Genomic DNA, 15,946 nt, shown 5'->3' on the forward strand with positions numbered 1-15,946 from the left:
ACAAACGGAAATTGCCAACCGTCCTCCGGGCTGCCTCCCAAGGCCACATCCCTCAGTCTGCCCCACTATGCCTCTGATGCCCCACAAGTCACCATCCTTCAGCTGGAGCCCAAGGTGAGTGCCTGCGAGCGAGTCTGTGCGGACAAGAGGATGCCTGGGTTTCCTGCTGCCTTCCATCCCACCTGGATGGTCGGAATCTCCACTGTTTTTCACGACCAGATGTTGTGCGAGCTCTTTTCCTGACACCAGTACTCTGGGCTGGGAGCCTGGTGTGAGGCTGGGTCCCTTGCTCCTCTGTGGGGAACCTCCATGGCTGAGCTATCCCTCCCAATTTTCATCTGCCACACACAGGTGTGTGGCCAGCCTGTTCCACATCTCTGCCCCTCCTACCAGTCTCAGTGCAGCTGCTGCTTTATATCTTTACCGTGTTTCCCCGAAAATAAGACCTAGATGGACTATCAGCTCTAATGCGTCTTTTGGAGCAAACATTAATATAAGACTGGATATTATATTATATTATATTATATTATATTATATTATATTAAAGACCTGGTCTTACATTATAAAACTTCTGTTCAGCCAAACTTCAGATGATTCTTTGGGTTGATTGTCCTATATTTTAGTTGTAATTGTGATGTGTTCACGGGATGAGGCAAGCATAGTGTTTATCTACTCCGCCATCTTGGATTGTGTCTCTAAAGTCATGTTTTTATATGATACCTTTATTTCACATACAAAAATTTTAAATAATTCCTAACTATCATCTAATATTCTTGCCATATTCAAATGTCTATAATTGCCCCCCAAATATTTCTGTGTTTGCTCCTTTTAGGCACCAGGAGGTACTACTGGGTTTGTAGTTTAGGTTTTGTTGTTGTTTTGTTTAGTTTGTTTTTGTGTTCTTTTAACATGCAGGTAATGGGAATTTGAGCCCAGCTGGAGCTTGTGAAGCTCCAGGCTCCCATTCCTGCCCCCTAGATGTGAGACCTGGGCAGTCAGTTTTCCTCATTCATCAGCTCCCTTTTCTGGGTGGACGGTCTACCCACTGACCATTTGGCTGAAGATAGTCTCTCCAGGGTCCCACTCTAGGTAGGGGGTCTCTATTCTTTGCAAATAATTATTGGGCTTGTGCTTTTGCCATTTAATTCACACTAAGATTTGAATAACTTGTAAGGTCCTAATCTATGACCTTTCCCTGCAGTGTTTTCACTTTCAAAGAGAAGCTTGTTAACCATAAGGGATTTTTAACCTCTGATGGTAAACTTCTGACAGGAGCCCTGAGTTCCCCTCAAATGAGGAATGTAGTGGAAAGATCACTGGCCTAAACAGGAGACCTGGTACCTGAGGCATCTGGAGAAACTCACTTAACTCCCTGGGTCCTCCTTGAATGTGTGTGGATTGGATGGGTGCCCTGACTACCTCATGAGTGGGAATTCCGCAGCTGAAGGATGAAGTGGAGCTTTCCAGGTGCAGCGTGGGTGACAGAGCAGCACATGTGGCACCCTCGTTCGTGCACGTGGGGAGTGGAGCTCTGCCTCAGGGCCTCCTCCGTGGAGGTTGGGTCCTTTGGTTCTTGACAAGGACTCATGGTCCCTTCTAGTATTTTTGATCCAGGGCCTAAGGGTGGCTCTGTTTGCCCCCCCTCTGTCTGCCTTGAAGAAAGCTGTGAGCCAGCAAGTGTCTCTCCCATCCCACTGTCAGGGGGCATGCTCTCAGCTTCCACCCGTGGGAGCCTATCATGCTGTCAGGGGTGGTGGAGGGGATTCTGGAGCAGGCCCATGGGGCATTTGTCACACAGCCACACATTTGGAAGATGCTGGAGTCCAAAAACCCTGAAACTCAGCCCAGGGGTCTTCCTTGGAGGAGCTAAGGCTGCTTGGCTGCATCCCGAAACGTGCACCTGAAAATGCCTCTTGCTGATGTGTTCTCTAGGCCAGTCCCAGGGACCCCAGGGGTCGATGTGAAAATGGTTGAAGCACAGGACTTGGAGTTGAACTCCTGCTTCCCCACCTAGAAGCTGTGTGTCAGAGCACACTCACTGGTCCCAGCTTCCTCAGCTGTAACACAGCACTGATAAATCCACCCCCACCCCACCCCCCACCTCACCACCCCTGGTGGTTTCTGAGGCTCAAACGCAATAAAAGGTGTGTTGTGTCTTAGCTGGGGATTGTGTTTGTGAAGAGCAGAAATGCAACCAACTCTGCTCAGTTGAGGCTGATGGGGAATTTCTGTGGGAGCCAAGGGAGGAAGTACAGCCTGCTCCAGTGGTCACCAGCAGTCTTCCCCTGCCCCTCCCAGCCACACTGACACCCGTCTCTGAGGCCTGGAAGTCTTCTCTGCTTCTCTCCAGCACCTGCCTCCTCTCTGGACGACAGTTGTCCCTGGAAGGACTTGGCATGTGCTCTGCTCCCCCAGCATCCACTTGAGTGAGGTTCAGGGTTGCCAGGGCCAGTCGTGGTGGCTACCTCTTCAGGCCTTGGCTTTCAGAGGTCAGCTGGGCTCAAGAGGGGCATCTGAATGGATGGCCTGTCCATTCAGCTGTGGTGGGGGGGCAGATTCAGCCCCTGGTGACTAGAGGTGGATAGAAAGCGTTGGTATCTATCACCCTAGTGTGAAGGTGCTTAGAAATTCAAAAAGCAGGGCATAGAGGCAAGAGAGACCCTAGCCCACAGCAATCCCACATCTTACCGTGTGAGAAAGGCCAGTCCAGGGACACACACTGGGCTGTTTGTCCCTGATACGCCTGTAACTTACCATGAGATTTTTATAGGTCCCTGTGTACCTCAGTTTATCAGTATGAAAAACAGAAGGGGGTGGACTAGCCCATTTCTAAGGTCCCTGGGACACAGGCCCTGCCATCCTCACAGTGGCCACTGGAAGGCAGCACCTTCTCTACAAACGCAGCCGTCTGCTGAGCCTTCTAATCTGCCCTCTGCAAAACCTTCTCGGCTTTAGTTATTCACAGAATGGCAGCAACACTGAAGGCCTTTCGGAAATTTTCTGGCACTAGTGAGAGAACACCCGCTGAGAGCACCACGGAACAGCTAACAGACTATTTCTAAGGGATATTTTGTTTCTGAAACCTTTTCTCAAGTACCATGAACTCATAGAAACCGGCACTGGAATATTAAAATTCCGGGGCCTGCTAAGTGGTCTTCTCAGTTTCTGCTGCCAGAGAGGTGGTCTCGCCTTTGAGGGAGCGGTGCCCAGGTGACTTCCTTCCCACTGGCCTCGTGAAGCTGGTTTGGTGTCTGTTTAAAGAGCAGATTCCTTCTGCCCCCACTGGGAGAGGATGGGCCCTTGGTCCCCTGCAGTTCCTGGAAGGAAACTTGAAGAAAACAAAATTGACCTCAGCACTTCAGTTAGAAGTGTTCACAGTGGCAATCTGAGGGAAATTACATTAGCCCCAAATTAATATCACCTGAAGTCTTTATTTTTTCTCGCATGTTTTTGTTTTAATTTTTAAACAAAATTTAGCCAAATCCCTGCATTACACGGTGTTGTTTGTAATAATGAAAAGTTGGAATCACAAATTAACAGTAAGCAGTAACACGGTTTTATTGACAGTTTCCATAAAAGTTATAAAAATGCCCATTGATGATGAAAATTTTTCATTTTTCAAACTGTCAATAAAATTAAAACAGAACAAATATAATTGATTACGAAAGAATTGAAAATTTGAAATGTTAGAAGATGCTAGATCTTTTTCCCTTTTTCTTTATTATATTTGTCTTATATTTTTTTCTTACTACGGAATCAATGCTTGTTCGTCAGGGAGGACAAAGTTATAATCTAACCTACTCAGAAAACGATTATTTAAGTCTTTGGTGTGGAACCTTACAGATTTCTTTGTGTACACACACACACACACACACACACACACACACACACACAGACATTTCATGCCAGCCGCATCTCTAAACTAATTCTTCAGGGTTAGACATTTATAAAATTTACAACTCTTTGCTACTTTAAAACTGAGCAAGCATAATGGGGTAAAATTTACTAAAACATTTCAAAACCGTAATAGAACTTTCCTTACTCTTTAAGTGTTGCAGGTTGGATGGTCTCTTTCTTGGTCACCTCCCTGGGTGCCTGTCTTCATTGTCACTCTCAGCAGGGAGACTCTTCTTCCTTTCACCTTCACTGTCCCCAAGGGGTCTCCAGCAGAGGACTGGAGCAGGCACAAGACCTCTGTCCCCCAGGGGTCCCTGAACAGTGATGGAGGCCAAACCTGGAGCTGGGCTGGTGGGCAGAGTGTCCGGGCCTGGGCGGCTGCAAATACCTCACGGAACAGACAATTCTCTGGCTCAGGCCCTTGACTCACTCCTTCTACCCCACCTGCCCTGGCTCCTGCCCTTCCAGTCTCCGTTCTGGCTTGTGACCCCACACACTCACAGCTCACACGGGATAGCTGGTGCCCCTGCGTCCACCACCTACCGCGACCTCCAGGAGGATGCTTGGCATAGTAGGACCTCAGGAAGCACTCACTGTGTGAATGGGATTCTGGTCAGACCAGCTGTCCTTTCCAGACAGCAGCCTTCCTCAGGCTGATTGCCAGGCTGGGTCCTCACTTAGCGCTGATGAACCTGGGAGCAGTAAGTTCTGGAATAGGTGTCCTCACAGATCTGTGACAGGTGCAGGGGACAGTGATGGTTTGTCCGGGGTGAAAGGGTCCTTTAGAAACTCAGGCGTTTTGTCCTCATCATTGGTTTGTAAGTACTGAAAGTAATCACTTTTAGGGGACCCCTTTGTCACATTGGTGGGAGCATTACCCCACCCCACCCAAAGGGAGGGGTCACAGGACAGTGGAAACACCTGGACTCCGAGACCTGAGTTCAAATCCCAGTTCTGTCCCTGAGGAACTCTGAGCCTCAGTTTCCCTACCTCCAATTTGGGGATCTGAGTCCCCATTTCATCGCATTGCTGAAGGCTCAAGATGAGATGAGGTGTGTGGGAACTTTGCGTAAGTTTTGAAGCACAACATAAATGTGAGTGACACTGGGAATGAAAACGTCCCTGAAGATGTGTCAGCGCAGAGCCTCTTTCCCACTCAGCTCATCCCAGAGCCCCCACCAGCCTCACGTCCTGCACTTGGACCTGTGCTCCCATCCTGGGCCAGCATCTGAATCTGTCAGTGGCCCAGAGAGGCTGCAGTGAGCACATGTCTCATCCAGCTCAGGATCCACTGGAGAGGATTCTGGAAACCACCATGATTGTACCTGGGATGACAGTACCTCCCTTCTATACAACACATCCTTTCTGGAGCCATTCTGCCACCACACCCGTCGGTCCATAGATGAGCCTTCCTTGAATAGGATCACACAGCAATAGGCTTGGCCCTGGGATCCCAGTTCAGGACAAACTGGGGAAGAAGCCGCCCATCGCAGTGTTCCCTGAGAGAGCCAGGGTCATCACAAGCTCCTTGTCAATCACTAGGGTAAAACAGAAGATGGTCTGGTGGTTTTTGTGATGATGTGAATAGAGCAGCAAAGCAAGAAAGAGTAGAAGCCTGTGCCCTACATTCAAGGCAGTGAGAACAGCATGTGCAAAGGCCCTGAGGCTGGAACATACAATGGTACCTCAGTTTTCGAATATAATCCTTACCGGAAGACCGTTGCAGTTCTGAAACGTTCGAAAACTGAGGCACGGTTTCCCCATAGAAAGTAATGCAAAACGGATTAATCTGTTCCAGACATTTAAAATCAACCCCTAAAACTGCAAATTTAGCTTGAATTTTACTATCTGATGATACCATAGACCCATAAAATTTACGGTGTTCGTAGACTGAAATGTTTGTCAACAGAGATGTTCAAAAACTGAGGTACACTGTATTTGGTATGTCTCACGAACACTGACTGGAGCTCAGTGAGCAAATGGAAGAGTGGTAACAGGTGATGTTCAGGAAGTAGCCAGGGGCCAAATGGTTAGACCACAATTTGGGCTTTGGAATTTATTCCAAGCGTAATGGGAAACCGTTGGAGGGTTTGAAGTAGGAAAGTGATGAGATCAGCTTCATAATTTAAAAGAAATAGTGATTAATAAAGAGTAATGACCACCCATCTATCCACCACCCACTTTAAGCAATAAGTCGTCATGGGCACAATCGGAGGCCGTGTTCCCCTCCCTCTCTCCCGTAATGGATGTGGCCACTATTCCGAATTTGACATTTTTCTTATGAATCACCTTTACTATATATTATGCCACCTTAAAATTACAGATGTATGTAATTTTGTCATTGTTCAATTTTCATATAAATAAAATTACACTGTATACAAAGGGTGCCAAAAAAAATATACACTTTTTTTTTTTTAATTTTATTGGGGAAGGGGAACAGGACATTATTGGGGAACAGTGTGTACTTCCAGGACTTCTTTTTTTCCAAGTCAAGTTGTTATTCTTTCAATTTTAGTTGTGGAGGGTGGCGTTCAGCTTCGTTTCAGTTGTTGTTGTCGTTTCAGTCTTAGTTGTGGAGGGCGCAGCTTAGCTCCAGGTCCAGTTGCAGTTGCTAGTTGCAGGGGGCGCAACCCACCATCCCTTGCAGGAGTCAAACCGGCAACCTTGTGGTTGAGAGCTCACTGGCCCACATGGGAATCAAACCGGCAGCCTTAGGAGTTAGAAGCTCAGAGCTTCAACAGCCTGAGCCACCGGGCTGGCCCAGTATATACATTTTAAGAAAGGAAAGCTGTATTAAAATTGTAATACTCAATATATACCGATAACAAAAGATGAATACAAGTCACGTTTGACTTCTGCAATGACAAGACGTGCTCAAAGCAGTTCCCATCAGTGTCCAGACACTCCTGATGATGGTGAACTACTGCTTGAGCAACGTTGACCAAAGTGTCCACTTACATACATTTTTTTAGCACCCTCTGTATTTTTCCTGCTACTTGCCTTTGTTGCCCAATATCAAGCTTGTGACTTTGTACTGTGGGTTGTACTGTGTTGATATGTGTAGTTTTGGTTCATTCATTCTTTACTACTTCCTAGCTTGATTATTTTACGTTATCTTGTTGACAAACATTTAGGTCGTTTCCCATATTTTTCAATTAGAAATAATGCTGATGTGAACATTTTTGTTTCTTATGCTCATGCATAAGCAAAATTTCTCTAAGGTAAATACCCAGGAGCCAACTGTCTGGGTCACAGGATCTGCATGCTCCGTTTGATGAGCTGTTACCACACTGCTTTAGGAGTGGCTATAATATCGGACTCTCCTGCTGGCAGTGGATGAAGATTGGGCCACATGCTCAGCAGTCAGTGTGTTCTCAGATCTTAAAAGTTTTTGCCACTATGTGGGTGTGAGATGGTATCTCGTTGTGGTTTTCATTTTCATTACCTTAATTGCTAGCGAGGTGGAGTCTTTTTCTCTCCTATAAGTTGTCCGTTTCATCCCTTTTTATGATGTTTCTCTTGGGTCGCTGCTAGTCCTTTTCTTATTGATTTTTTAGAATTTCTTTATATAGTCTGGATTCATTCATCCAGCACATTTTCATTGAGCAGCTTGATGTATCAGATATTCTATTTTTCTTTTTACCATTTTAGGCTTTATTTAATAGGTATTAAATATTGCTTGATGACATTAAGTGGTGGAAAGGCAATAGAATTTGAGAGTAGAAATGAATAAATATTTGGGTTCTAGTCTTGACTCTCTAAATCACTACTTTTGTGTCTTAGGGCGAGTCAATCCTACTGGTAGTTATAATTTACATTTTTTAAAAAGATTTTTCTTAAAATGTAGCTAACATATAACATTATATTAGTTTCAGGTGCACACCATAGTTATTCAACATTTATATACCTAAAGAAGTGATCACTATAATAAGTCCAGCAACCATCTGACACCGGACCACACTGACACAATATTATTGACTATATTCCCCGTGCTGTACATTACATCCCCATGACTTGTTTGCTTTATACCTTGGGATTTGAACCCCTTATTCCCCTTCACCTATTCCCCCTTTTTAAAATTTTTCAGTTACAGTTGACATTCAATATTATTTTATATTAATTTCAGGTGTACAGCACAGTGGTTAGACATTTATATAATTTAAGAAATGATCCCCCTGACTAGTCTAGTACACACCTGGCACTATACATAGTTATTACCATATTATCAACTATATTCCTTATGAGATACCCTGCATCCCCATGACTACTATATAACAACCAATTTGTACCTTTTAATCCCTTCACCTTTTTTCACCCGGACCCCAACCCCCTCCCATCTATCACCCCAATAAATCTAGTGCCCATGTGACACCATACATGGTTATTACAATATTAGTGACTATATTCCTTACACTATACCCTACATCCTCATGATTACTGTGTAACAACCAATTTGTACTTCTTAATCCCTTCCCCTTTTCCACTCCTCCCCAACCCCCCTCCCATCTGGCAACCAGCAAAATATTCTCTGTATCTATGAGTTTATTTCTGTTTTGTTTGTTTATTTTGTTCTTTAGATTCCATTTATAAACGAAATCTAATTGCATCTGTCTTTCTCTGTCTGACATACTCCACTCAGCACAATTCCCTCTAGGTTCATCCATATCACCACAGATGGCAAGAACCCATTCCCTTACCTGACTGAGCAATATTCTATTGTATACCAGATCTGACAATTAAGTTCGTGAATTGGTTGCAACAATGTTGCTAACTTTTTTTGATACCAGAGGGATTATTCATTATGAATTTGTACCAACTGGACAAACAATTAACCAAGTTTACTATTTGGAAGTGCTGAAAAGCTGCGTGAAAAAGTAAGATGACCTGAACTTTTCGCCAAAAAGTTCATGGCTCTTGCATCACGACAATGCACCAGCTCACACGGCACTGTCTGTGAGGGAGTTTTTAGCCAGTAAACAAATAACTGTATTGGAAAACCCTCCCTACTCACCTGATCTCTCCCCCAGTGACTTCTTTCTTTACCCAAAGATAAAGGAAATAGTGAAAGAAAGACATTTTGATGACATTCAGGACATCAAAGGTAATATGATGACAGCTCTGATGGCCATTCCAGAAAAAGAGTTTCAAAGTTGCTTTGAAGGATAGATTAGGCACTGGCCTCAGTGCACAGCTTCCCAAGGGGAGTACTTCAAAGGTGACCATAGTGATATTCAGCGATGAGGTACGTAACACTTTTTCTAGGATGAGTTCACGAACTTAATTGTCATACCTCGTATATGTACCACCTCTTCTTTATCCATTCTTCCATCAGTAGACACCCAGGCGGCCTCCACATCTTGGCCATTGTAAACAATGCTGCAATGAACATATGGATGTACATGTCCCCTTGAAGTAGCATTTTGGGTTTCTTCAGCTAAATACTCAGAAGTGGGATTACTGGGACCTTATTTGTCTCTTGTTACAGACTTTGTTTTAAAGTCTATTTTGTCTGGTATAAATATTGCTGCCCCAGCTTCTTATTTTTTTTTTCCATTTCCATTTTCATTAAATATCTTTTTCTATCCCGTTACTTTCTGTCTGTGTGTGTCTTTCAATCTGAAGTGAGTCTCTTGTAGGCAGCATAAGGGTTGTTTTCTTATCCATTCAGCCTTCCTATGTCTTTTGAGTAGAGCATTTAATCCATTTACATTGAAAGTAATTGTTAATAGACATGTAGATATTGCCATTTTATTATTCATAATTTTGATCTTTTTTCCCCCATCTTAAAGAATGTTTCCCTCTAACATTCCTTGTAATAGTGGTTTGGTGATGAACTCCTTTAGCTTTTTCTTGTCTGGGAAGCTCTTTATCTGTCCTTTGATTCTAAATGATAGCTTTGGTGGTAGAGTAATCTTGGTTGTAGATCCTTACTTTTCATCACATTGAATATTTCATGCCCATCCCTTCTGGCCTGCAAAGTTTCTGTTAAGAAATCAGCTGTCAATCTTGTGGGAGCTCCCTTATAAGTTACTAGTTGCCTTTTTCTTGCTGCTTTTAAGACTCTCACTTTATCTTTAACTTTTGCCACTTTAATTGTAATGTGTCTAGGTATGGGTCTGTTTGGGTTCCTCCTGTTTGGGAGTCTCTGTGCTTCCTGGACTTGTGTGTGTATTTCTTCCATCACCAAGTTAGGGAAGTTTTCAGTCATCATTTTTTCAAATTGGTTCTCAATCTCTTATTTTCCCTCTTCTCCTTCTGGTCCCCCTGTGATGTGAATGTTGTTATGCTTGATGTTGTCCCAGAGGTCTCTTAAACTATCCTCATGTTTATTTATTCTTTTTCCTTTTTGCTGTTCCGATTGGGTGTTTTCTGCTATCTTGTCTCAAATCATTGATTCGATCCTCTGCTTCATCTAGTCTGCTGGTGAATCTTTCTAGTGCATTCTTCATTTCAGTTACTATATTCTGCACTTCTGCCTGGTTCTCTTTTTATGTGCTTTTTTTATGCTTTCTATCTCTTTGTTGAAGTTTTCAGTAAGTTCCTTGAGCATCCCTATAACCACTGTATTGAAGTTTGTATCTGGTAGGTTGTTTGCCTCTATTTAGTTTAGTTCTTTTTCTGGAGTTTTCTCCTGTTCTTTCATTTGAGATGTATTTCTTTGTTTCCTCATTTTGGCTGCCTCTCTGTTTCTATGTATTAGGTAGATCTGCTATGTTTATCAATCTTGGCCAGGTGACCTTATGTAGTACGTGTGCTGTGGGACTTAGTGGTACAGTCTTCCTGGTCACCTGCACCAGGTGCTATAGGAGTGTCCCTTGTGTGGGTTCTGTGTGCCCTCCTGTTATAGTTGAGTCTTGGTTGCTGGCACATCTTTGGGTGGGATTGGCCCTATGGCTGTGAGGTTTGGCCACAGCCATAGCTTACAGGCTGCTTTACAGGGGGCTTACCCACTGAGTGGGATTTGCCTCAGCTGGCTCTTCTGGTGCCTGTTGAGACCATCCTTTGGGTGCGCTGCTTGTGGAGCTAATTGGGTGGTGTTCTACTGGGGTCTGCAGCCAACCTCCAAGTATGTTGGTTCTTGGGCCTCTTGGGAGGGGCTCTGATGTAGGCCCAGGTCACCCACTGCCTGTGACTGAACAGGGACTATTTGGGAGGAGGTACAAAGCAGTCTGTAGTTGTTTGCTGCCTGTGCTAAACCTGGAGGCATGTGGGAGAGGCCATGCTGTGAACTAAGGACATCAGTACCTGGGGTAGTTCCATAATAAGCCAGGACACCCCGAGGCCTGCTGCCACTTGCCAGCTCCCTTAAGGTTCAACCATTGATAAAGCCTCATGCAGTATGCAAAACGGGTACGGCAGGGTCTCAGGGAGTCACTAGAGTGGGAAGAGTTGTGGTCACCAGGTTAATGTAAATTCTGATTTGGTGCCAGTGCTGAGCCTGGAGCTACTCAGCAAAAGTCTCAGAGCACACCGGGCCAGTTGCCACCCACTTGGGATCTGTTGGACTCTGATAGTTTTCCAAGAAAAAGGGCAATGTGGGCAGAGCTGGCTGCTCTTGGAGAAAGTACCTCTGGTATTGAGGGAGTTAGGTATGACGAGGTCCCAATGAGTCAGTAAGACAGAGCTGCAGAGCTCACCAGGCCAATCAGATTCAGATTTGGCCATAAGCATAGGGGGCAGGCTCAACACAGGAAAGATGGCACCAGCCTGCCAGCTTCATGTGAGGAGCATCCCACAGGGAAAATGCTGCCTGTCCTCCAGCCCTTGTCACAAAGCCACAAAACTCAGTTTGTTCCCCGTACATCTCTGACATCCCCTGAATTACTGTCCCTCCACTGGAACCTAAGGTGAGTGCCTGGAAGTGAGAGAGTCTGTGCATGGGCCCTTTAAGAGGAAGCCTGGGTTTCCTGCTGCCTTCTCTCCCACCCAGATGGTCAAAATCCCCACTGTTTTTCACAGCCAGATGTTGTGGGGGCTCCTCTTCCTGGCAGCAGTACTCCAGGCTGGGAGCCTGGTGTCGGGGTCTTGGCTCCCTCGCTTCTCTAGGGGGAGCCCTCATGGCTGAGATATCCCTCCCAGTTCTCAAGCGCCACACAGAAGCTTGGGGTCAGCCAGTTTCACATCTCTGCCCCTCCTACCCATCTCAATGCAGCTGCTTCTTTATATCCTTAGTTATGAAACTTCTGTTCAGTCAGACTTCAGATGGTTCTCCAGATTGATTGTTCTGTGATTTAGTTATAATTTTAATTTGTTTAAGGAAGGAGGAGGGCACACTGTTTATCTACTCTGCCATCTTGGATCTCTCCAGATACTCTTCTTAGGTACTTGGAGTTTATTGTGGAAAAACCTCATCATGGAGCTTATATCTTCTTGGTGAAGATGCATTCTTCCAGCCCCTGAATTTCCTGAAAATGGCTTATTATATCTAAAATGGCTTATTATAGCTAAAGGCTTAATTAGATTCAGGTTCCAATTTCCTTTTTCTTTTGAAACTAGTCTTTATTGACAATGCTGTGTACTCCAAGAGGCACAGAATATCATCAGCGTCTGCTCATCAATACACTACTCAGTATCTCTAAAGGTGGTCAGCCTGATCCATCCATTGTATAAAGACCCCATCAACCTTTTATCCACTGGTGTTAGGAACAAATGACGACCATCATCTGGGTCCATCATTTTATTTAGGTTGAAAAATGATTCCTTTTGAATTTACCGGTTGGCATTGCTCCTAGGAAAACTTCCATTCACCAACCGTAGTGGTTTGAATGGTGGTGGCCCCCAAAAAGATATGTCTACCCAGAAATTGTGAGTGTGACCTTATTTGTAAAAAGGATCTTTGCAGATGTACTTTAATTAAAGATGTGAAGATGAGATTGTGCTGGATTATCTAGGTTAGCTCTAAATTCAATGACACGCATTATGAGAGAAAGAGGGACACAGACACAGGCAGAGGTTGGGGTGATGCAGCCACAAGCTAAGGATTCTTGGAGCCCCAGAAACTGGAAGAAAACAAGGAAGGATTCTCTGCTAAAGGTTTTGGAGGGAGCTTGGCCCTGCCAACACCTTCATTTTAATTTATGGCTTCTAGAACGATGAAAAAAAAATGTTTCTGTTTTTTTAAGCTACACAGTCTGGGGTCATTTGCTACATCAGCCACAGGAAAATAATCCAACCAACTATGGGATTCCTCTAAAATACAATTTGGACAGGAAAGGCAGGACAAATCCTTGATTCTCCTGCTCATTTTGCAAACTTACAGAATAATAAACAGTTTCCCTAGCAACCTCCAAAGTTTACTAATGAGTTTTCTTTTTTTTTAGTATCATTATGAACTTATGTTTTCTATATATTTGATATATTTCAATCCATTGCAATCAGTCTTCTTTTTCTGATATTCTTTTTGAATATCAATTGTCCCAGGAGCCCCTTCAAGATGGCCCCTGTGTCTTTTAGGCACGACTCAAATCATGTTAGATTTCTCATTTTCTGGCCTAAAAGGCTATCCCAGGCTTATGTTGGTCATCCTTGCCCCAGATCTGGAATCAGCCATTTCTCCAAGGAGCCCTGGTGCCCCATAGTGGGAAGTAGTATGGAGAGACCCCTGTTTGGGTACAAGGTGTTTGTTGCTACAGGGTTACTGTTGTTTCTACACCTGAAAGGTGGACAGAGCTAGGAAATACATGCTTCTTAGAGAAAAAGAATTCAGAAATGCATGCTGATATTTCCCATTTCAAATTTACGATTACTGGAGTTTTTACTTAGCTGTTTTGATTTTATATTTGGATCTCTGGGTTTTTTTCAGGCTGAAAATCTTATTACTAAGGACATAAACATAATTATTTATGCATATATAGTAATATAGTGATTACACACACACACACACACACACACAGAAAGTGTCAAATTAATGATACCAATATTATTACTGACAAGTGCTGAGTACTGTTTAGGGATACTTTATCCTTAGGATATACCCCACTAGGTATGATAGTAAATATACTGTGTTTAAAATAACTTGGAAAAATTCTTCTCTGTTTATGCTACCAACTCAATGTACAATTGTTAAATCATTTTACTATGTGTTTATATTTTAAGTTGACTTAAGTTTTAGGAATTTAAAAAAGTCTTTTAAATTTAGTTGTGTTTTATAATTACGTAAAACTGAAGGCTCCAAAACCAAAACTACCAAATAGGATGTATCCAGAAAAATCCATCTTTCAGCCCATCCTCTATCCTTTCCTATGCCTCCCCCTTTTAGGTAACCATTATAATTAGTTTGGGTTCCTTTTTCCTTTGTTTTCAAGCACATACGGGCATGTGTAACCCAGTTTGTTTACATCTTTGTTTACTTGTTTATAGCATCTCTCACCCCATGTAAGGAACGTAAGCTTCTTGGCTGTAGTATTTATTGTTTCATCTCCAATTCATCATAGAATCTCATCTCTGGTGGAAAGAATAAATCTTATCTTGTCATCATGTCATTCCCCTGCTGAAAGGCCTGTACTAGCTGCCAGTCACCCGCAGGATAAAGTCCAAAGCCCTTGAGTGGCACAGAAAGTACTGGTGATGCCTAACCTTCCCCCACTATACTCTCCCTTTCCCTGCCAGTTCACTGAACCTTGTCCTCTGGCTGCACCCAATTACTCTCACTTCCCTGGTGTTTTCCCATCAGCAGTGACTTTCCTTTGGCCTGTAGTGCCCCTCCCTCACTTGCTCACCAGGTGAGTTCTTTTGCAGCCTTCCAAACCCAGGCCAACCACCAGCTCCTCTGTGGAGGTTTTAAACAGTTCTCCCCATGGTAGGGTGGTTGGTTATTTATTTTTATTTCTTAATAATAAGCAATTTCCAAATACAAAATGTAGGTATTCAAAATGGATTTTCATGTACGTTGTTGCTTATTTAAATGTCCCACTCACTGGACTTGATCTCCAACAGCATAGGAACCCATCCTCCCCCATCTGTGTACCCCAATACTTAGCCTCATGTCTGGCATATAGCAAGTGCTTTACAGAAGCTTGTTGGAAAACTGAAAAGGAAGGCTTTTGTAGTTAAAAGAACTTGGATACAGAAGACTTAGGTCCAAATTTTTCTTCTTCCTGGGAGACCTTATGTGAGTCACCTGGCCTTTCTGCCTCTTGGTGTCTTTTCTGTAAACTGGGGACATGCAGCTTCTTTGAGGATTGTTTCAGGGGTAAATGAAGTCAGATGTGGAAGTGCTTTGGATATGATGACTAACAACATGGGTGAGCACAGGTAGTAATGACAGCAGACACAGGAATTCCAAAGAATGCGGGTGAGCTCAATCAGAGGTGAAGAGGAAGTTGAAGGGTGGGGTACACATAACTGACCAATAAAAATAATGGCTATTCTGCTGGGTACTTCTCAACCTTGTCTTATTTAACCAAACCACAGCCCTAAAGGACATGTTATTTTATTATTCCGTATGACTAGTGAATGGTAGAACTAGCACTTGAATCTGGGTCTGGTGACAACAAGGCCAGACACCATTTGACTAACAAGGAGGAGCTCTGTATGGAGACCCTCTCTCCTCTCTCCACCTCTCCCGGGAGACTGCCTCCGTGCTCTTCTCTCTTTTATTCACAGGACATGATCACTGTTCCAAACTTCCACATCCTTAAGTTCTCAATACAAGGGTCTCTCCTTTTTCTTAATCCTGGTCCTAGAAATCCCTCCCAGGTGATTTCTATCCCATCACCTGTGTCCCTTGGGATAGGATGAGGAAGAGATCTTTGAAATGCTATACAGCAATAGAAAAGAGAAATTTTTAAATGATAAATTTCCAAAGTTATTTATTACACTTAACTACTACAGGGAAATTCAGGCTGGTTTATAATTTAGAAAGATCAACGTGCATGATTTGACAGGAGGATAGTTACATTCCTATTACAATCAATTTCCATTGGTGGTATCCAACTTGAATCCCTTCTCATACATTTAAACCATCTCATTTTCTTTTGTGTATGATGGTTTCCCCTTGTTTTAATCAGAAATTCAACAGGTGCCTCGGGGAGAGATGTGATCTGGACAC

This window comes from Rhinolophus hipposideros (genome assembly GCF_964194185.1).
Source record: "Rhinolophus hipposideros genome assembly, chromosome: 8".
Classification (NCBI taxonomy): domain Eukaryota; kingdom Metazoa; phylum Chordata; class Mammalia; order Chiroptera; family Rhinolophidae; genus Rhinolophus; species Rhinolophus hipposideros.